The 22,464-nt window shown below is 37.7% G+C and overlaps 1 long non-coding RNA gene and 1 pseudogene across 1 annotated transcript in view; both read right to left on the bottom strand.

The window, feature by feature from the left end:
* LOC122916206 overlaps positions 1 to 22,464 on the bottom strand; it is a 58,729-nt gene that overhangs the window by 24,779 nt on the left and 11,486 nt on the right. The window contains exon 2 of the long non-coding RNA XR_006386143.1: positions 9,380 to 9,475. This is a non-coding gene — a long non-coding RNA (uncharacterized LOC122916206). The remainder of the gene's footprint in view (positions 1 to 9,379; positions 9,476 to 22,464) is intronic.
* Positions 17,533 to 18,289, bottom strand: LOC122916198 (annotated as a pseudogene).

The following is a 22,464-nucleotide window of genomic DNA, read 5'->3' as shown; positions in this document are numbered from 1 at the left end:
GATTTTTCAAAATTGACCAGATCCAATATATGAAATTTTAAATTTTTGGCTGAAAAACTCTTGTACTTAGCATGATAGTTGGCTGCGAGTGAGGCACTGTAAGTTAAAATACAGAGCATAGAGTTGTTTCTTTTTTTTTTAAGATTTTATTTATTTGACAGAGAGATCACAAGTAGGCAGTGAGGCAGGCAGAGAAATAGAGGGAGAAGCAGGCTCCCTGCCGAGCAGAGCCTGATGTGGGGCTCAATCCTAGGACCCTGAGATCATGACCTGAGCTGTAGGCAGAGGCTTAACCCACTGAGCCACCGAGGTGCCCCAAGAGCATAGAGTTTTGAATATTATTGTTTTGATCATGATACCTGTAGGACACAGATGGTGCAATTAAATTAGAATAATTTAAGGAGTATCTAATAAAGAGATATTTTATAAAGGTGCTGTCAGGGTTCGAATACTCAGGGACAGTGCAGTATTCTATAGCAAGTCCTAAGTTACCTCACTTAGATTAAAAGGGCTAGGGGAGAAGTGTTATCAGAAAACAGACATAGGGACTGCCTGGAGAAAGTTCTTCAATACGATGTAAAATCTATTATCAAGTAGCATGGCAAAAATTCAACAATTCTTCAGAGAGAGGGCTGGAACAATAAGCCTCTCACTCTCCTCCTTCCTTTTGGTTTCCTGTTAGGGTTTGCTATCAACTAATAAAGGACAAAGAAGTCTATTGATACCGTTAGCCTCCTATAGCACCAAGAAGGACAGAGAAGGATGAAGAGTGAATCTGGGAGGGTAAATGGATGATAATCTACCCAACAGTAAAACTGGTTTTGATTCCAAGCTCTACAAAAAGTTATCAAAATAGTGATCTTGAATAAGTCAATTTACTGGATCTTAGATATTATTATATGTTATGTTACCTAGGGTCCAACTGAAAGATGGAAACCTCATCAGTAATATCAACCAAAGAATATAATAAAAAGAAGTGTTAACCAGCTAAAATGTGAGTAACTATTAAACTGAGTAAACAGGGTAGAGAAATAGTTAAAGCATGAAGCAGCTACTACCTCAAGGGTTAAGACACAGTGAGAAATAAAGGAATTTAAAAGTTTTAAGGTACACCTGCAACAAACAAGTAAAGTTTATAAATAAAAAGACAGTATCACTGGGATGCCTGGGCGTCACAGTTGGTTAAGTGTTTGACCCTTGATTTTGGCTCAGGTCATGATCTCAGGGTGGTGGGATAGAGCCCCAAATTGGGCTTTGCACTCAGCATGGCATCTCCTGCCACCCCACTCTCTCTCTTTCTTTATAAAGTAAATTAAAAAAAAAAAAATTGGGGTTTGAAGTGGCGGGGGGGTGGGAGGTTGGGGTACCAGGTGGTGGGTATTATAGAGGGCACAGCTTGCATGGAGCACTGGGTGTAGTGAAAAAATAATGAATACTGTTTTTCTGAAAATAAATAAATTGGGAAAAAAAAAAAAAGAATTCCAATTTTCATCCAACTGAGTAACTCCAGTTGGGTGAAAGTTACAGAAAAGAGTTTAAAGTGGGCACCTGGGTGGGTCACTGGGTTAAGCCTCTGCCTTCGGCTCAGGTCGTGGTCTCAGGGTCCTGGGATTGAGCCCCGCATTGGGCTCTCTGCTCAGCAGGGACCCTGCTTCCCCCGGCCTCTGCCTACTACCTGCCTACTTGTGATCTCTCTGTGAAACAAATAAATAAATAATCTTAAAAAAAAAAAAATTCTTTGAAAAGACCGTATCACTTACTTAAGCATCCCCCAAATTGGAATACTGAGGTATAAATCTAACAAAATATTTATATGATCTATGTGAAGAAAACAAAAAATCTGATGAGAAGAAAACAAAAACAAACAAACAAACAAAAAACTAAGAGAAATAGTCCATGTTCATGGATAGGAAGTCACAATATTTGAAGATGTCAGTCATCGGCAACATTATCTATAAACTCTGTGCAACCAATCAAAAATCAATCAGGCTATTTTGTGGATACTGGAAAAATGATTTTATAGTTATGCAGAAAAACCAAAGATTCAGAATAGCCAACACAATACTGAAGGAAGGAAAAGCACAAAGTTAGAGGACTGATAACTTCTCAACTTCAAGACTTACTATAAAGTTATAGTCAGCAAGACTGTGTGGTATTGGCAAGAGAACAGACAAGGAAATCAATGGAAGAGAAGAGTCCAGAAATAGATCCATGTAAATATAGATAATAGATTTTTGACAAAGAAGAAAAAGCAAATATAATAAAGCAAAGATTATCTTTTTAAATTGTGATGAAAAGAGTGGACAATCATATGTAAAACCATAGGTGGTCAGATCCTGCATCTTTCATAAAAATGAACTTAAAATGGATTATACACCTAAAGGTAAAACATAAAAATTAAAAACTCCTAGAAGATAATACAGGATACTTGAATGCCCATGGGCATTATGAGGAGGTTTTATATACAATGTCAAAAACAGAACCCATAAAAGAAGTAACCGATAAGCTACATTTCGTTAAGTTAAAAAAAATTCTGCTAAAAGATAACATTAAGAGAATGAGCAGGCAAGCCACGGGTTAGGAGAAAATATGTGCAAAAGACACATGTGATAAAGGATTGTTATCCATTATTCATCTGTTTTGTTTTTTAAATTCAACATATGAGTGAAATCTTGTGGTATTTGTCTCAGACTTATTTCATTTAGCATCATACTCTCTACCTCCATCCAAGACATTGCAAGTGGCAAGATTTCATTCATTTTGATGGCTGAGTAATATTCCAATACACACACACACACACACACCCCACCATCTTTTTTATCCATTCATCAGTGAATGGACATTTGGTCACTTTCCATAATTTAGCTATCACTGATAATGCTGTTATAAACAGTGGGGTACATGTGCCTCTTTGAATCAGTATCTTTATATCCTTTGGGTAAATACCTAATAATACCATTGCTGGATCCCAGGGTGTTTTGTTTTTTAACTTTCTGAGGAACCTCCATACTATTTTCCAGAGTGGCTGCACCAGTTTGCATTCCCATCAAAAGTGCAAAAAGGGTTCTCTTTTCTCCCCATTCTTGCCAAGACCTGTTGTTCTCTCTGTTGTTAATTTTAGCTATTCTGACACAGTTATTTCATTGTACTTTTAATTTGTATTTCCCTGATGATGAGTGACGTTGAACATCTTTTCATGGATCTGTTAGCCATCTGGATGTCTTCTTTGTAAAAATGGCTATTCATGTCTTTTGCCCATTTTAAACTGGATTATTTGTTTTTTGGATGTTGAGTTTATGGGAGAGGGAATGGGTTAAATGAGTGATGGATATTAAGGAGGGTAGTTGTGATGTGTGTCATAAGTAAGGGACAAATCACTGAATTCTACACCTGAAACTAATATCATACTGTACATTAACCAAAAATAAAAACTCAAAGGAGAAAAAAAGGATTGTTATCCAAAATAAAAAAGAAACTTAAGACACAACAATAAGGAAACAACCTAATTAAGAGCCGAAGATATATCACACCAAGCACACACACACACACACACACACACACACAAACACTCACACACACTCTCTAATGGCAAATGAGCATATGAGAAGTCTGGACCTCATAGGTCATTAGTGAAATGGAAATTGAAACAATGAAAAGATACCACTATCTACTGATGAGAATGGCCACAGTGTGAAACACTGACCACCTGAAATGTGAGGGTGATATTGAGCAACAAGAATTCTCTGTGTTTGCTGGTGGGAATACAAAATGCTACGGTCACTTTAGAAGGCCGTTTGGTGGTTTCTTACAAAGCCAAACACAAAACCTTGCCACATGATCTAGTAATCAAGCTCCATGGTACTTGTCAAAGGGGTTTAAATCTTACAGTCCCAGGAAAAACTGCATGTATGTACGTGTTTGTGAGATGCATAAATATCCTATATACATATACACACGTATGCCAGTTTTTTCCCACAATGGCCACAACTTGGAAACAACCAGGATGTCCTTCAGCAGGTGAATGGATAGAGAAGCTGTTGTAATCCAGACAATGGAATATTTTTCACTATTAGAAGAGAAAAGAAAAGAAGAAAAAGGCAAAGAAAGCAAAGAAAAGCAAAACAAAGAAAAAAGAAAAGAAAGCTATCAAGCTGTGAAAAGATACCTGGGTGGCTCAGTGGGTTAAGCCGCTGCCTTCGGCTCGGGTCATGATCTCAGGGTCCTGGGATCGAGTCCCGCGTCGGGCTCTCTGCTCAGCGGGGAGCCTGCTTCCCTCTCTCTCTCTCTCTCTGCCTGCCTCTCCATCTACTTGTGATTTCTCTCTGTCAAATAAATAAATAAAATCTCTAAAAAAAAAAAAAAAAAGATAAAAGAAACTTGAATGCATATTACTATTAAGTAAAAGGGCCTATCTGAACTGGCTAGGTGTTTTTCATGATTCCAACTATATGACAATCTGGAAAATGTAAAACTATGCAGACTGTCCAAAAATCAGTGGCTGCCAAGGGGGTGAGAGGAGATGAACAGGCAGAGCACAGGGGAATTTTAGGGCACTGAAAATATTCTGGATGATATCAGAATGTTGGATACAAGTCACTAGACATGTGTTCAGACCCACAGAATGTACACCAAGAGTGAATGTAAACTGCGGACTTTGCACAAATAGTATATGCCTGTGTAGGCTCATGAATTGTGACAAATGTCTGACCCTGGAGAGGAGGCTTTCATAATGAAGGACACTGTGCATGTGTGGGGCAGATGTTCTATGGGAAATCTGTACCTTCCTTTCAATTTGGTTGTGAAACCTTAAAAAAAAAAACAAAAACAAAACAGAAAAAAACCAACACACACACACACACACACACACAAAACAAGATTTAAACACCAGAAGACTAACTTGCTCAAAGGCCTCCAGAAACCAATGCAAAAAGTTGAAGAGACTTATACCCAATTCATTACAGAAGGAGATCCATTAGTGTGTCTGACAGGTATAGGACATGTATATGAGAGAAAACCAGATAGATTTGAAATGCTAAATAAAGCATCTGAGAAATAACAGGAATGAATGAATGAATGAACAAACCAACCAACCAACCAACCTATGAAAAAACATAAAATTCTAAGAGCCCAACATTGAGATTCAGACCTCTTTGGAGAGACTATGGCTGCTACAGGAACAAGTAGTTGGTCTGAAGCAAATAAATTTTCCAGATGCCATGGGCCAGAGCAGGTCCATGAGGGCAGAGGAAGTAAGCCACACACTGAAGCAGAAAGGGAATCCCACTTGTGGTATCCCTCTTACGACCTAAATTGATAGAGCCTGACATTTAGCCAGAAGGCAAGGAAGGAATGTACAGAGCACCTGAGTAGTTCAGTTGGCTAAGCATCTGCCTTCAGCTCAGGTCATGATACCAGAATTCTGGGAACAAGTCCCACATTGGGCTCCCTGCTCAGCGGGGAGTCTGCTTCTTCCTCTGCCTCTGCTTGCTGCTACTCCTGCTTGTGTTTTGTCTCTGTCAAATAAATAAAATAAAATTTTAAAAGAATGTACACAGGAGTCCAGCAAAACATCAAGATCATGAGAAAGTAGGTAGATTTGAACTTGACAGGCAATAAACTATTAACTGACAGATATAGAATAAGCCTCACAAAAAAACATTATAATGACTACCCTTTAGTTACTTAGATTCAGGAATTATAGAGTATCAGCAATAGTAAATATGTGGATATTATTATCTTAATTACTTTGCACAACACTGATTCTTTAAAACAAGAACTGTATTGTGAGGCTTGGGGTTGATAAAACCCCTGAGGGAAAACATGAGGGGGAAATGCTTTATATTGTCACATCTTTCTTAACATTTTCAATGAAATGCAACAATATTTACTCTAAGTAGAATTACAAGATGCTCAGATGTATTATAAACCCTAGAGCAGCATTATATGCACAGTAACAAATAAAGAGGTAAAACAAAATTAAAATGGAATAGTAGAAATCATTCAAGCAGAATAAAAGATGGCAGGAAAGAAGTAACTAAAGAGCAAAACCAGAATGAACAAGTATGAAATAATTCAAAAGAGGAGACCCCAACCAAAGTATATCAGTAACTATGTAAGGTGATACGGAAAAATGTACTCAAATTAAAAGGCAGAGGGGCGCCTGGGTGACTCAGTGGGTTAAAGCCTCTGCCTTTGGCTCAGGTCATGATTCCAGGGTCCTGGGATGGAGCCCCACATCAGGCTCTCTGCTCAGCATAGAGTCTGCTTCTCCCTCTCTCTCTCTCTCTGACCCTCCTCCTCCCCACTTGTTCTTTGTCCCTCCCTTCTTTCCTTCCTCTGAAAAAAAAGAAAAAAAGGAAAAAAAAATTAAAAGTCAGAGATCATCTGAATGGACATAAAAATAAGAATTATGCTTTTTCTAGAAAAAAGTAACTTTAAAGACACAAGTAAGTTGAAGGTAAAATGATTGGGAAAAACACACTACTCACTGATTCAACATAAGAAATCTCATGTGAAGAGATTCTCCATTAGAGAAAAGGTAGGTTTCAAGCCAATAAATATTATCAGAGATAAACAGGGAATTTTTGGAATGACATAAAGGTAAATTATTAATAAGATTGTAACCACTAATGTATACATACATATAAAATAATAGAGCCTCAGGGTACATAAAGCAAAATTTGGTAATACTAAAGAGATAGACAAATGTTCCATCACAGTGGAAATTTCAGTTACTGACACAATATAAGAATATAGACTATTTGAATAACAATATCAATCACTGTGATCTAAAGGATGTTTATCAAATGCCCACATTCAACAACAACAGATTAGATTTTCAAGTGCACTGAAACAATTATCACATCAGACTACACGTGATACTTCAAAAAGAAATGTCAATAAATTTCAAAGGGTGGAAATATTATAATGTTCTCAGACAAAAATAAAGTAAAATTAGAAATCACGTGTAGTTCATTATTTAAAATTTTTCCATTACTTAGTTTCAATAGCAGACTTCTTGAAATACTCATGAGTCAAAATAAAATCTGATGGTAAATTAGAAAATATTCCAAAAGGAATGATAATAAAAAATATGGAGGATGCAGCTACAACAGGACTTAAAAGAAAAATTATGGTCTTAAATGCCTAAGTTTCTCCTAAGAAAGCAAAGGGAGCAAATTAATCTCAAAGAAAACAATGATAAAAGCAGAAATCAATAAAATAAAAATTCACACAAGAAGAATATTAACAAAGCTAAAAATCAGTTTTTTGGGAAGATGAGTAAAATTAATGGACTCTAGTATACATGTCCTATATCTGAGCCTGGGTGGCTCAGTGGGCTAAGCCTCTGCCTTCAGTTCAGGTCATGATCTTAGGGTCCTGGGATCGAGTCCCGCATCGGGCTCTCTGCTCAATGGGGAGCCTGTTCCCCTCCCCGCAACACCTGCCTCTCTGTCTGCCAAATAAATAAATAAATAAAATCTTTAAAAAAAATTAATAGACTTGTAGCAAAATTGAACTGATAAAAGCAAGTGAAAATGCAAATTGCCAATATCAGGTATTAAAGGGTACATATTAGATCATCATTAATTAAAAGAGTAATTAGAGTAACATGAATAATTTATGCTAATGAATAGGATAGCCTATAGAAAATACAAAAATTGTCCTTGAAAAACACAATTAATACAAACTGATACCAGAGGGAATACAAAACTGAAATGCCCAATGAGATGAAATTGAATTTTCATGACAAAACGAAATGGCCACATAATTTCACACTACTTTCTCAGACAAGATGAGGTAACAGTGGTTAGCTGATTTCATATGATTAGTATAAACCTAACATCCAAGCCTGACAAGGATGTTACCCCTCATGAACACTGACTCAGAAACTCCTAATAAATATTAGCAATTTGAGTCTAATGATATATAGAGGAGGTAGCACAACACTAACAAGTGAATTGTATCCCAGGAATGCACAGGTGGCCCAACATTCAACAATCAATCCATGTAATTCACTATGTTAATAGTATAAAAGGGAATGACATCATCTGATCATCTCAAAAGATGCTGAAAAAAATTATCTGATAAAATTCAATACTCATTCTACAGTTCTGCTTTAAGATCTTTTCCTAAGAAGTTACTCTGAGAACTCTTCATGTGAAAGTTTTAGCTCTGTTCAGAATAGAAACCCAAAAATCTAAAAGAAAAAATGAAAGACAGTGATTTTTCTAAAATCAACACCATTTTACTACTGAGCTCACCTAGTCATTTTTTAAAATGTGGTTTATTGTATTTTTCACATTTAAGATTTTGCACAGCTTCTGTTTCTGTCTGAAAATTTAAGAGTGTTGGCCCTTCTTTGGGCCAAGCAAGGCTTTGATGGTTCCCTCAAAGGTTTCGTCTTATAATTCCAACATTTGAGTTATCCTGGGTTTGGCACCTTTGGGTTGTCCTTTTCCCAAGTGAGTGTCGGCATTTTTGTGGCCTAGGAACTTTGAATCAGATCCTGGACATTTTAAAATGCTATTTGACCCTGCTCTCCTCGTGTCCCCTCCAGGGTCCACTCTGATGTTCCGGTTGAGGGTCAGACATTTGAACATGCACTTTGGGGGTGAGCCCAGGAATTCCTACATGATCGATTTTGGGAGTTCACTTTCTTGACTTGTCCCTTCGCTGTAATTTTCCTGATACTCTCTAGCTCTCCAAGTGCCCCTTTCTAGTCATCTGTCTGCAAACCTAGGACTTTAGTTTCTTTGCTCTGATGTGAACTTCCAGTAACTACACCTGCTACTGAGGCCAACTGAGGGAAGGACAGATGAAGTTATCACCCCAGAACCACCACCCTTCAATTGGCAGTTGATTTGGGCAATGGAGTCTCATCCCTAAGAGTTTTGTTTGTTTGTTTGTTTTAAGATTTTATTTATTTGTCAGAGAGAGAAAAAGACAGTGCTAGCAGGGGGAAAGGCAGGCAGAGGGAGAAGCAGACTCCCTGCTGAGCAACAAACTCCATGCAGGACTTGATCCCAGGACCCTGGGTTCATGACCTTAACCGACTGAGCCACCCCCTTAGAGTTGTAGGTGTGTTCCTGGCTGCCACAGTGATTGCTACCATAACGGAATGGCAGCTTTAAAACTGAGGATGCTCTGGGGGCTGAGTCAGGAGAAATAAAAAATACTGAAAATGTTTTCCTATTTGCTCTCTGCAGAAGGCTCTCTTTTCTCAATGACCAGGCCAGAACGAAAGGGCTCCTTTTAGAGCTCTTTTTGTCTGCTCCCAGGGCACAATTCCAGAATTCATGCTCCTTTTGTATCCAGGATGGGAGATACAGCAAGAAAACAAAAACAAAAACAAACAAAATAGAAACAGGAAACTCACCACCAGAATCAATCCCACTTCAAGGTCTGGTTTCCTCTCCTCTTTTGCCTGCTTTTGTTTAGTTTTCAGAGTCTTCAGGAAGCTGTCGCACACGGTCTATGTAAGAGAGAGACATGACCCACATAGAATCCAACGTGCTTACTCCAGGATAAATGGAACCACACATCTTCTAGCCATATTCCTAAACAAAATCAATACCTTTCAAAGTTTCAGATGCTCAAAAAAAAAAATGTATCAAAAGTTTAACTTTTCAGAGGTGGTCTTGCTTTCCATTATACCTAATTTTTAAAATGAATATATTTTGTGTATTTATATACTTTTTCATTAAGATGATGCTTTTTGATTATTAAATAAAGCATCCAGTTATGGCTAAATCACTTATTTTGTTTTGGATAAGAAAACTCCACCTTAGACTCTGATCAGGACTGACTGACTTTGCTGATTGTTTAGTTACTAAGGGAGATACCTGAAAGAGTTCTCCCTTCCTTTTCTAGTAGTTGTTTTGGAAGCAGGGCAAATTCCATCCAACGCCATTGGAAATAAATTGGAATAAAAAAGGCAGGCATGGACTCGGAGACAGAGATAAGGAATGTGAGAATGTTAAGAGTTGTTTTTTTTTTTTTAAGATTTTATTTATTTATTTGACAGAGAGAGATCACAAGTAGGCAGAGAGGCAGGCAGAGAGAGAGAGAGAGGAGGAAGCAGGCTCCCCGCTGAGCAGAGAGCCGGATGCGGGACTCGATCCCAGGACCCTGAGATCATGACCTGAGCCGAAGGCAGCAGCTTAACCCACTGAGCCACCCAGGCACCTGAATGTTAAGAGTTTTTACTCCCTCTGGTCCTTATCCTGACTTGCACCAGTAGAAAGTATGAATGGAGAGTCCTGGAGTGAAATGTCGTCAGGGCAGCTAAGTGGATGGGTTTGAGTTTGGGCATCTGTGCAGGTTTTTGTCTATCCACCAAATTCTGCAGAGAGTTTCCTGAATGACAAGGGTGGGTGATGGCAGTGGTTGGAGAAGTAGAAATCAGACTGAGCCCCTGTAGCAAAAGAAGAAAAATAGAAGAAAGAGGGAGAGCCTGACAAAAAGGCCCGGGGCTTACCCAATGGAAAATTCTCCATGAAGTTCACTCACCAGTCACTGGTCTAGAAATACATGGTTTGTGTTTTTTTTTTTCAAAGTTTTAAGGGCATGGTACTAAAAGAGAAGACACCAATATACAGAAGAATAGAACAAGGGGAAGATTCATTTGCTTTTCAGTACACTGGTTCAAAAGATACTAACCTATCCTAAAGCTCACTTTATACTACTAGATTTCTTCTACCTCCTTACTTCAGCTCAGGCATGGCTTACTCCAATGAAAGCAAAAGCAGTACAAAACCAAGGGTGGTTTTGACTTGCATAAAATACTAATATATTTTACTTGCAAAGCCATTGTTTAAAATGACACCTGAAACCACTGGATCAGTTTATGGGTTAATTTTAAGGAATGTGATGAAGAAATTTTTTTCTTTCTAAAAAGCCTCTATTCCAAAGAGTAAACACATACTCTGGTTTTTGTTTGGTTTGGTTTTTTTAGAAGACTTTCTTCCCACAGAATGAATGAAATTTTGTTCCTTTGCTAAGCCTTATGATATTGAGCCTGCCTCTCAAAATACCCAGGATATCTGGTTCCAATTCTACCACATTCCCTAAACTGCCATCATCATTTGATGGACATGATGTATGTCTCCTTTCTGACACTACATTGTCAATCATTTATTGCTTGATATTTGTACCTCATCTTCTCATCTATTACTTCACTGAAATATCTGTGAAATTCTCTAATGGGCTGGACTGTGTGCCCTAAACTTCTTATATGGAGATCCTAATCCCCAGTACTTAAGAATGTGAGCATAGGGGCACCTGGGTGGCTCAGTGGGTTAAGCCTCTGCCTTTGGTTCAGGTCATAATCTCAGAATTCTGGGATCAAGCCCTGTGAAGGGCTCTCTACTCAGTGGGGAGCCTGCTTCCCCCTCTCTCTCTGCCTGCCTCTCTGCCTCCTCGTGATCTCTCCCTCTCTCTCTCAAATAAATAAATAAAATCTTTAAAAAAAAAAAAGAATGTGAGTGTATTTGAGGATAAGTCCTTGTAGGAAGTAATTAAGGTTAAAAAAAAAATCATAATGGTGAGCTGTAATCCAATACAACCATTGTCCTTAGAAGGAGAGGCGATTAGGACACAGACAGGGAGGGAGGATCTTGGGGAGACAGTAGAAGAAGGCAGCTATCTGCAAACCAAGGAAATAGGTTTCCTTAGAAGTAACCCTGCAAACAAGATGAATTAGGACTCTTAGTCTCCAAAAATGTGAGGAAATACATTTCTGTTTCCAAGCTATCCCATGGGAAGTACTTTGTAAGTATCCTTACAATCTCCAACTAAGTGGGATAACTTTTACATGAGCTTCTTCGATGTCTACGCTGTCCATCATAACATCTACAAGTTCTTCCCAGTTTTTATCTTATCATTCATTCCACTGATGCAGTTATATTGGCTAGTAATTTTAGAATAATGTTAAGTAAAAGTGATATTCATGTTTACTGTAGTATTTACTCTGCCTTACTAGGACCCATCTAATATTTCAGCATGCAACATTGATCATATTCCTGGCCTTAGATTTCATACAGACTTCCTTTTAACACTTTAGAAATGTATCCACTTACTACTGGGTCAATAAGATTTTTTGTTTTTCTTCTTTTTTTCCAATTTAAGAACAAAATTATTTTATCAAATTTAGTTTGCATTTAGGGCATGGCATGTGATTATTATCCTTAAACATAAAAATTATATTAGATCAATAGCGGGTTTTTTTGTTTGTTTGTTTTTTTAAAGATTTTATTTATTTATCCGACAGACAGAGATCACAGGTAGGCAGACAAGCAGGCAGATAGAGAGGAAGGGAAGCAGGCCCCCCGCCAAGCAGAGGGCCCGATGCGGGACTCGATCCCAGGACCCCGAGATCAATAGCGGTTTTTTTGTAAGAGTTTATTTATTTGACAGACAGAGATCACAAGTAGGCCGAGAGGCAGAGGAAAGGAAGCAGGATCCCAGCTGAGCAAAGAGCCTGATGTGGGGCTCGATCCCAGGACCCTGAGATCATGACCCAAGGTGAAGGCAGATGCTTTAACCAACTAAGCCACCCAGGCACCTCTAGATCAAAAGAGTTTCTAATATTAAGTTGTTCTTACATCTTGGACTGAAACACACTTAGCATTCAAGGACTAGCTTTGGATTCCCTGAGTGAACTACAAGAACAATTGAACGGTAATTGAAAGAAAAACATACAACCATAAAACAACACTAGAGCAGACGGCATTCAGAGGAGGTAACTTCACAAGCTAGTGCTCTTATAGAAGATATTCTCTGACAGATTTCTCAACGTCATTGTTAACAGTTATCCTATTTTGACTTCATATCCCTTTCCAGGGCTAGTTTGAGTAACACTTCGATTATGAGTATTCCTTGCAGAGAGAGAATAAATCTTCTCATTCATAATCCATTTCCTTTTTCTCTCTATGACTGTCCTTTTTAAACATTTTTACTTTCATTTGAGTTTCAAATTTTTAAGGAAGATTTACTTATATTAGAAAGAGAGAGATCACGTGTGAAAGGGGGGGGAGGTACAGAGGGTGATATGGAGGGAGACAGGAAGACGCCCTGCTGAGCCAGAAGCCTCACATGGGGCTCCATTCCAGGACCCTGCAATTATGAACTGAGCCGAAATCAAGAGTTGTACGCTTAACCAACTGAGCCACCCAGGAGCCCCTCAATTTTTTTCCTTATTGGATCAGCCATTAATTTCTCTCTCACACACACACATGCACACACACACCTCAAATATCCAGCTTTTAAATTTAGTCATAAATGATAAATTTTTTCTGTTTTCCAATTTATTAATAATTTTGCATTAAGAGTAAGTTTAAGATTCCCTGTGACTTATAAGATAAAATTTTGAAACTGTTTCATGGATACTTAAAAAGAAGTTGTATCTTCTATTTTCAAAGTAGCACTTTTGATGTCTATCTTTTAGATGCATATTAAAAATGTATATCTCTTATCTCCCATATCCTTATTTTTGTCTTCTTGATGCCTCCTAAATTAACAGAAGTCCCCAAATTCAATTTGTTAAATCCTACAATATTATAAAATTTATAGATATATATTTAATTATATTTAGTATGTCTTCAAATAATTAAGAGCTTTATTCATGAGTGTAATACTCTGTAGTCATACGGATTTTGTGCAAATTCAAGCTCTAGTACTTAAAACTTACTATTAATCCAAGCAAGTTACTTAATTCTTTGAACTTCAATTTTCTAATTTATAAAATGGCACAAAACTATGCAAAGTATCAAAGACTATATATATATAACTTTGCTCCAAATAAATGGCAGCTGTTATAACTACTCTGTCCATGGGATCTACTAGGACTCATAATGGCAGACTAGAATTTTCATTTTTTTTTCCTGTTAATAGGTGACTTCACTTCTTACTGTTTTTGTTTTGTGACTTACTGCTGCTGTAGTTTTAATAAAATCTATGACATGTATTTTCAGGTCAGTTATTTTCAGTGTAATTTGATTCTGTATCATTTAAACCATTTTTCCTTACTTTTACCACGTGTGATACTAACATGACCTGCTTTTCTTATCTTCACATTTATCTGGCATGTATTTATCACAAAATAAGGACTTGTTATTTTTTCCAGGTTTGTTCATTTGAGAGAGTACGCACACGAGAGAGAGAGAAAGAGAAAGAAAGCGTGAGCAGTAGCAAGAAGCAGAGGGAAAAGGACAAGCAGACTCCCCTCTGAGCAGGGAGCTGGACACTGGGCTCCATGCAGCACCCTGAGATCATGTCCTGAGCTGAAGGCAGATACTGAACCACTCAGGTGGCCCGAAATGAGGATATTTTTACATTTGAATTGTTCATACTAAATTTGGGGGAGTTATTGGAGAACCATGCCCATTCAGATGTATTGCCCTATTGTTATATTGAGTATTCTCCTTGCTTTACACTAAAATATATATTTATCGTTGGGCAATAGCAAAGGTAAGCCCAGAAAGAAGCTCTTCCAGAATACAAAAAAACAACAAATTATATTAAGAAATGCAGAGGGTAGCTATCCCTTTTGGGTCCACAGAACAAAATGACTTCATTCATTTCTCACAAAAAGGAAAATTAAAAGATGAGCAAAAAAGTTACTGGAGCAACTGGGTGCCTCAGTCGGTTGAGTATCCCACCCTTGGTTTCATCTCAGGACATGATCTCTCGGACCTGAGCCCACATTGGAGTTCAGCCCAAACCCTGTCCATGGGATCTGCTTCAGAGTCTCTCTCTCCCTTTGCTCCTCCCCCCACAATTTGTGTACATACACACACTCTCTCTCTCTCAAACAAATCTGAACAGAAAAAATGGATGACAAATATACTGCTATCCCATGACATTGACTTTCCTATTTTCTAGCATTGCTTTACCCCTACTGAAACCCACCAACCAACCAACAAAAGTAATTAGAATCAACTTAACATTTGCCTATGAAAACATATAAGCACAATAATGCAGCCAGTCATTTCCACACAGCTGCAATCACAGTGACATGTTTACCTAAAGGAGGTGTTTTTTTTTTTTTTTAATCTTTTGGCATAGTTACCTGTCATCATAGACATTATTTGTATGAAGTCTTGACTTTACTACTTATATGAGGTTTGGTGACAATGAAGATACTGAAACCAAGGCTACACTAAAGTTAATTCATTTAAAAAAAAAAAAAAGGTTTGGGGGCAACTGGATGGCACCATGTATTAAGTGACTTTGATTTCAACTCAGGTAGAGTCTCAGGTCATGAGATCAAGCCCCCATCAGACTTCTCATTCAGCACAGAGTCTGTTCTACTTTCTCTCTGCCTCTCCCCTGTGCATATTCTCTCTCTAAAATAAATAAAAGAAAGGGAAAAAAGATTTTCCTTGACAATTTTAAGATTGTGTTACATAGTTCTTGAACTTATGTACCATACCAAAATTGAATTGAAATTACCTGAATGCGTGTTGTTTCCTTATTCTTTAGTTTTGGTGGGTTTGGAATAGAATGGGCAATTGCTGACAATAATAGAAGCAGACTATACCCAGATGGGAAGAGACAATAAATTCATATAGTCCAAAATTTCACCAGCTCACTCTCCTTATGAGAATGCCAGGTGTTTGCCTGGAGGCCAAAAGATAATGGGCATGTTTTTAAGAATATCTTTTCTTAAAAGATCTTTTCTGATCTATTCTATACTGAGAATTTTTCATTGGTTCTTGAAAGGCTCTGACCCTTGGATTTTCAAATTTTCAAAGGCCCCCCACCAAAATATTTGGAGATTTGAGTATCTGATCTTTTACTTATGTGATTTTAATAAGCCACAGACTCTAGGCTATTTAATAGTTTTGTAACCTTTTTTGGATTACCAATATTAAATATACTCTGACTGTTTTATTGATGTAAAGATAATATGAGCTGATTGAATTGTTTTCCAAGACATTTATTTTAAGATGCGAAGGTTAATGTCCAGTTGCTGTTAGATAAAATTTCTCTCTATAATTAAAATCGGCATATGCCTCCACATAAATCAAAAGAGGTTTTTTTTTTAGTAAAATTAGAGTTGGCTTTGAGGGACAGAATTTTTTTCTCCAATGATGATAATGAGAAATAAGCAAATAAATATTTGAAAGAGACACTCGTATGAATTCAAATACTATTGAACAAGCATGGCTATGAATTAGAGCTCGTTACTATTATAAACATTTGGCCAATTTTTTAAAAATTTAAAAATAGACACTAAGGAATAAATGAAAGTTCAACCTTTGGTGCTTTTCAACATAATACTTAGTACTCTCTCACCTGAGATATAAGTTAGTGAAGTGGAACTTAAACTATCTACTAATCTTAAAGTTACACCATATACTCATCAACTATCAGATGAGTTATTCTTTTCCTTTGCTCTTCCTTGGTCTGCCTAAACGCTGTATCAAAGAGAGTGATGAACATTGTTTTGTGAAATGACTCCATACCTGCCATCTACATTAGTTCAAAATGAGAAAGTAGCTTTGAAGCTTGTTACCTGTTTAATCTTAACTTTCAAAACCTATTTTTACAGATGCTTGAAGAGATGCCACATGCACCGCCTTTAATTGTAGATGTCTAAGCTGGGGAGCCAGAAATGCGCAACTGCCCTTTATGAGTTTCTAGAGAGATTTTTGTCCAAACAGGTGAAGCTCAGCTAGACATCCTCCCTGGTCTCTTTATGAATGGGGCTAAATGTGGAAAAACTACCATTGGAAGGGCTTGTCTTAACCCTCCTTCATATGCTCAGTGTTACTATCAATACTCTCCATTTGAGTCTCACGCTCTCCCGACTGAGTTAGCCGGGTGACTTACACACTCCGTTTCCACAGGAATTTAACACTAAAATAGTTCTTCATTAAAAGAAAGAAGGTGTATTTCAATCTTTCATTAATAAACTTTCTGAATAAAACTTCATATGTAATAACACAATTTAAACTGCTATTTTCAGAGCTGTTCCAATTTGTAAGCGAACTACTGAGACCATGGGACACTGTGAATGATTTCGGCAGTGGACGAAGTATACATTTACAGATTTTAGAACGGTGTTCATGAAAGTGGGACCCTAGGGTTCTTACGAGTTAATGTGCACAGAAGTGTTTCATCCACTATATGCTACCACTATCACAGTGTTTTTAAGAGGTTAATTAAGCACTGCCCACGTTTTATCAAATGTGTTTTCTGCATCATTTTGTATAGAAAAAAATTAAAAGCAGCAAACCAACCAAGGACTTAGAAATAAGAAGTAAATCTATTTAGCATGCCCTGTTTTTTTGTTTTGTTTTGTTTTTCATATGAGCAATCATCTGATTTATAAAAAATGCAATAATATTTAAAATGATACAAAATATCAATTTCAAAATAATACCAAAAAGAGAGTGTATTTAACTATATTCAGCTTATAACAGGAAAAGGGTAAGAAGAAGAATTCATGCTAAAGCATGTTGCTAATATGAACTGGCAATAGAAAAAATTGGTAAAGGAAGGCAGAGGAGCTCTATCTTTTAAGAATTAGAACCGAGGGGCTCCATAATCATCCGGCACCTGCTCAATGTTGTACCTATGGTTAGAAATGTACATGATGGGAACTCCAGGAATCTTCCAGATCCTTCAATTAAGGTCTCAATTAAGGTCTCAATTAAGGTCTCAATTGTGGCCACAATGTAACACTTGTGCTGAGTTACTCTCTGCACTAAGAGGTCACCTGCATAGGTTCCTTTGTATGTGCATGGTAATTGTTCAAATCTTGGATCCTTGGCAATCCTTAGAGCCACTCGATACTTCTGCCCCAGTTTTTCAGTTTCAGCCATTACACAGTCAGTTATACAAGGGATACACTTGGCATAAAGACAGTCCATCATTGACTGTACTAAGTCAAGTTTGGCTTTAAAGGAAAAGTTGATCAAGTTGGTATCAACCAGGATGTGGTAAGGTGGGCCCAGCTGTGTGTTATATTGGAAGAATAAGCAGGAAGGATGTTGGGGGACTTCTCTTTCCTTGAGTGCACTGGGATCTTTCTTTTCTTTTTTTTTTAGGTTTTAATCTATACTTTTCTTTAAGCCTCTGATCTCGGAGACTAAGCATTTGCTTCATAGTCGCATACTTTCTTGCTTTCTTTTGCTTCCCCATGTTCACGTCATACTCTTGTTTCTTCCGGAATCCGTTTTGTTTTTAACGAAAATGATGCCTCAGGTCTAGGCTCCACTGAAGCAGCTCTTACTCAAGTGAAGTGATCTCAACCTTGCTAAATCTTACAGTCCTCCTTTTATTTAAATTTTGAGTACCAGCAACATAATGGATGAATTCTTAAAAGATTTCCTTAGGCATTTATGATGCAATACTCCCCTGATTTCACTTCTACACCCCTCTGTATCACTCCTTCAGTATCGACATTGTAAGCATTTGGTTTGTACAATAAACATTAATATGCTTCAACTTTCTGCCCCAAAGCCTCTCTTCGTACCATTCTTTCTTCCTCAACCCTCTCGGTCATATGCGTGACTTAAGTTAACTGATAGGAGAAACTTTCACCAACGTATATCTAAGTCCACATATCTTTCTTGAGGTCCGGAATTTTCTGTCTGATTTGAATCTTGACATCTGTTCTTTGATGTCTCAGAGGAGATTCAATGTCTACATGTCCCAAAGTGAACTTACAGTCTTCATTCACAACACTGATTCTCTGCCAGCGTTCACTATCTCAGGGAAAGGCAATGCCATCAATCCAGTCATTCAACCAGAAACCAGGGAGTTGACCCTTGCCTCTACCTCCAGTCTGTTAGCAAGCACTGTCAATTTCACTAAATATATCTACCTCTTATCTATCTATCTATATTAAATCTGAAATATTGGTAAGATGCTTTCATTATAGGAATTAAACAACATTGTTGACCTGATTCTCTGAAGAACAATTAAGTCATCATAAAAAGATTCAAGAGAACTAAATTGCCAGGCTACTAGATGGGCTACGTAATACTAGGATTCCTACTCACTTTGACATTCATAAAGAGCTTGCCGATTTTTGCCTCCATTTTTCAAGACAATTTAAAACATGTTTTAAAAAACTCATCTTTGGCTCATTTCAGGATTGGCCAGGTGGTGACCAGTTAAACAACTGGAGGGTCTCAGTGGCTCAGACTGATGACAGTTACTCTCAATTTCTGCTACATGTCTATTTAGGTGAGTGAGGCAAGCGCAGAGGTGGAAACAAACTAGCCCTCGAGACGGGAATAGTAGCCAAGAAGCAGAAGACGGAGGATGAGGTATTAACAAGTAAAGGTGACACGTGGGCCAAGTACATGGCAGAGGTGAAAAAGTACAAAGCCCATCAGTGTGGCGATGATGATAAAACTCGGCCCCTGGTGAAATGACCCCCTTCCCCCGCCTGCCGACGGCCTGGGACTCTCTGCGATGTACGTAACTATTTAATGCAGCTGCAGCGGCGGCAGCCTTTCCCCGCAAGGACTTCTACACAGAAGGAAATCGAGATGCTTCCCGCAGCCGCGGATGATTCTCCAGGACTCTTTTTTACCTTGAGCACTTGCCTCCTGAGACTTCTAGAACAGTGGTTTACTGTCCCCTCTCCTCCCACCTCCTCGCTCTCTCTGGCTCTTTCTGTCTTCCTCACCCCCAACCCCACCCACCCCTCCTTAGCCATCACTTCTGGGAAGTAAAGAACTTGACTTAGTGCCGAAAAAAAAAAAAAAATACACATTTCATATCTTAGAGCCAAGAAGAAACCAGCCATGATTGGGTATGATGCCAGAAAGAAAGAAAACGCTGGATCAACAATCAGAAGAAAACCCTTTAGTAGCCAGCAGACAATGAGTCCCAGAAGTAACACATATCATTCTTCCTCACAGCTCATGGGCCAGGACTGTTCTCATGTCCATCTCCCAATAGGAGGACCAGGAAGGATGTGCCGAGTAAGCGATGAGCTGGAAATATTTGTTGAATGTACTCAGGACTTCCACATTACTCAGAAAGAACTGTTACTTTAACACATGATTTAAGAGCAAGAGATGAAACTTTAAATTCTTCGGATATACCCATTATGGGTTAATTCTACTGGTACCCAAATCATTTGGGTACCTGGTATATGGTATAGGGAACACAATAGTTTTCTGCATTTTTGATTAAATTATAATTTTAATGATACTTCTATTTTCTTAGTACTTCAAGTAGTAACCTGAATCAATCAATTACTATCTCATCGACAATTTAGACATGCATATGATTATATAATTTCTCAATTACCATGGTCCACTTGTTGGGGAGACTTAAAGAAAAGCAGAGCTTATTCAAAAAATAGATTTATCTTGTCTGGTCTCTGATCAACTCTTCAGAAAGAGAGAAAGTCCTACTCCTTTGGGACTAAAGTCTCAGAATTCTTGAGTTCTATCTATTCTGCCTTCATCCACTATTTTTTTTTTTTTTAAGCTTCATTTGCCCTCTTCAGTGAGTGGCTCAAAGCACAAGAACTGTATTTCCTCAAAAAACTCATTATTTTCTTAACAATTCAACAAGTCTGCGTGAAGAAATGATGTACATCATTTCAAAAGCACTTTTGATGTAGTCAAATTCCCCATCTCCTTCTGAGGATCACAAGGAACAACTAAGTCAAGTATATAGTGCTTCTGGCAAACTCCTAGGGACACCATGGCTGCATTCATCTGTAACTTGGTTTCCAAACTGCATCAGAAAAAATTTCCCTTCCATTCAACGTCAAGGACCCTTCTCTCCAGCCATGTGAAATTTCCTGACAAGGAGATTTTTAATGCTGTCTTTAAGTGGAACATTGAGTCACTGCACTTCCATTATCAGAATACATGATGCCTGATTGGCCAAGGCTACAGGAATTTTAGTTAAATTCTTCACCAGGGAAAAAGAAGCACTCAAATCCTTTTCCCATAGCTCTAGTTAAAATCATATAATACAACTTGGCAAGTGCAGATGACATCCCATTATAGTATGTCTGGGTTGCAAGCCCCATAACAAACAGTCATGAACCCCTCATGTCAATCTGTAAAAGTCCCCTATACATAGAATTCTTTTTAATGGAAGGAAACAATTTTAATTAAATGTGAAGAATCAGGGATGTCCAATTTTGTGAACAACAGCATTGTATTTAACTTTACAAAAAGCATGTGTCCATATACCAAGGCCTGTTAAGTGTGACTGAAGTGATCAGAAGCTTTTATAAAACAAAGCTGGATGTATTTCTTTTTGAGTTGCATATCCTCAAGAACTGTTATAGACATATCTACTTAGTTTGACTGATAATCCTAACAGAACAGCTAAGATTTTTCTCCAGGGAATATTGCAAAATAAATTATTATGGGAAATAAAATGGTAGCCAGAGCAATGACTTAATAGCTGAGACTCACGTATGCAGTCTATTACCAATGATTCATCAGTAACTGGTGTGCACAGACTTTACATGTAATGTTTGGGTTCTTGCTCTCTCCTGTTTTTCATGGATTTAAATAAAAACAGCTTGGAAGTTAGCTGTAAAAGGAATTTGGCTCAAAATGGCAGAGAAAAGCATCAAGAAAGTCTTCTCTATTGTGTGCTACTCAATACTGATAGATTGATTGTTTTCTATTTGTCTTTCATAGAAAGATATAATCATTTCTTTGTTCTTGAAGATTATCAAGATGGTTCTTACATGAAAGATTTCACCTCTTATTCTGATAAAAAAGCAAAAAGCAAAATGGGGAAAATCCTATATTTGAAATCCCTAGTCTCCAAGTTGTGTTTATAAAGTATCACAACTCCATGAAAACTCTGATTACTGACTCAGATTCTGGAGTAGTCTTATTATAATTCACTGTTATTATCTGTCTAATCAGAGGATAAAGGCACAGTGATTTGTGCCTTTTGGCAGAATTCTTCTCCAACCCACTATTTTTGTTTGCATTTGCAGTGGTTTAGTGCACAGCCCTGGTTTCTGATTTCTTACAGACTGACAATCTCAAGCTGAAACTCATCTTTTCTGGGCCTCTGTCAGCACTGTGTAAACCTACTGTGCCTTATAAATAGTACTCAGGAGGCTTCCATGAGAAACTCCGCTATGGAGCCCATTCTATCCACATTCCCAAATTCTGAAAGCTCTCACAGCTGCCGACACCATAGATAGTCACTGAATGAGCTTCACAGGTGCTATGTGTGATATAAAAACACATTATTCTTAATTGTTATGAAAATATTATCAGCTCTACCATTGAAAAACATTTATAAAATCAAATCGTAGATCTGGATGGCACTTTGAAAGGTCATCAAATCCTCGAAGAACATTGTATAATTGACGGAATTTGTTACTTGTTTCTTTACATTTGGGGCATTGCTTAGAATGGGACCATTACTGTTAAAGTTTTCTCTAAATTAACTCCATCTCTATCATTGATTAACAATGATACAGATGGTAGAACTCAAAACACTGAT

This window comes from Neovison vison, chromosome 1 (assembly GCF_020171115.1).
Source record: "Neovison vison isolate M4711 chromosome 1, ASM_NN_V1, whole genome shotgun sequence".
NCBI lineage: Eukaryota > Metazoa > Chordata > Mammalia > Carnivora > Mustelidae > Neogale > Neogale vison.
This window is presented reverse-complemented; position numbering and strand designations above follow the sequence as displayed.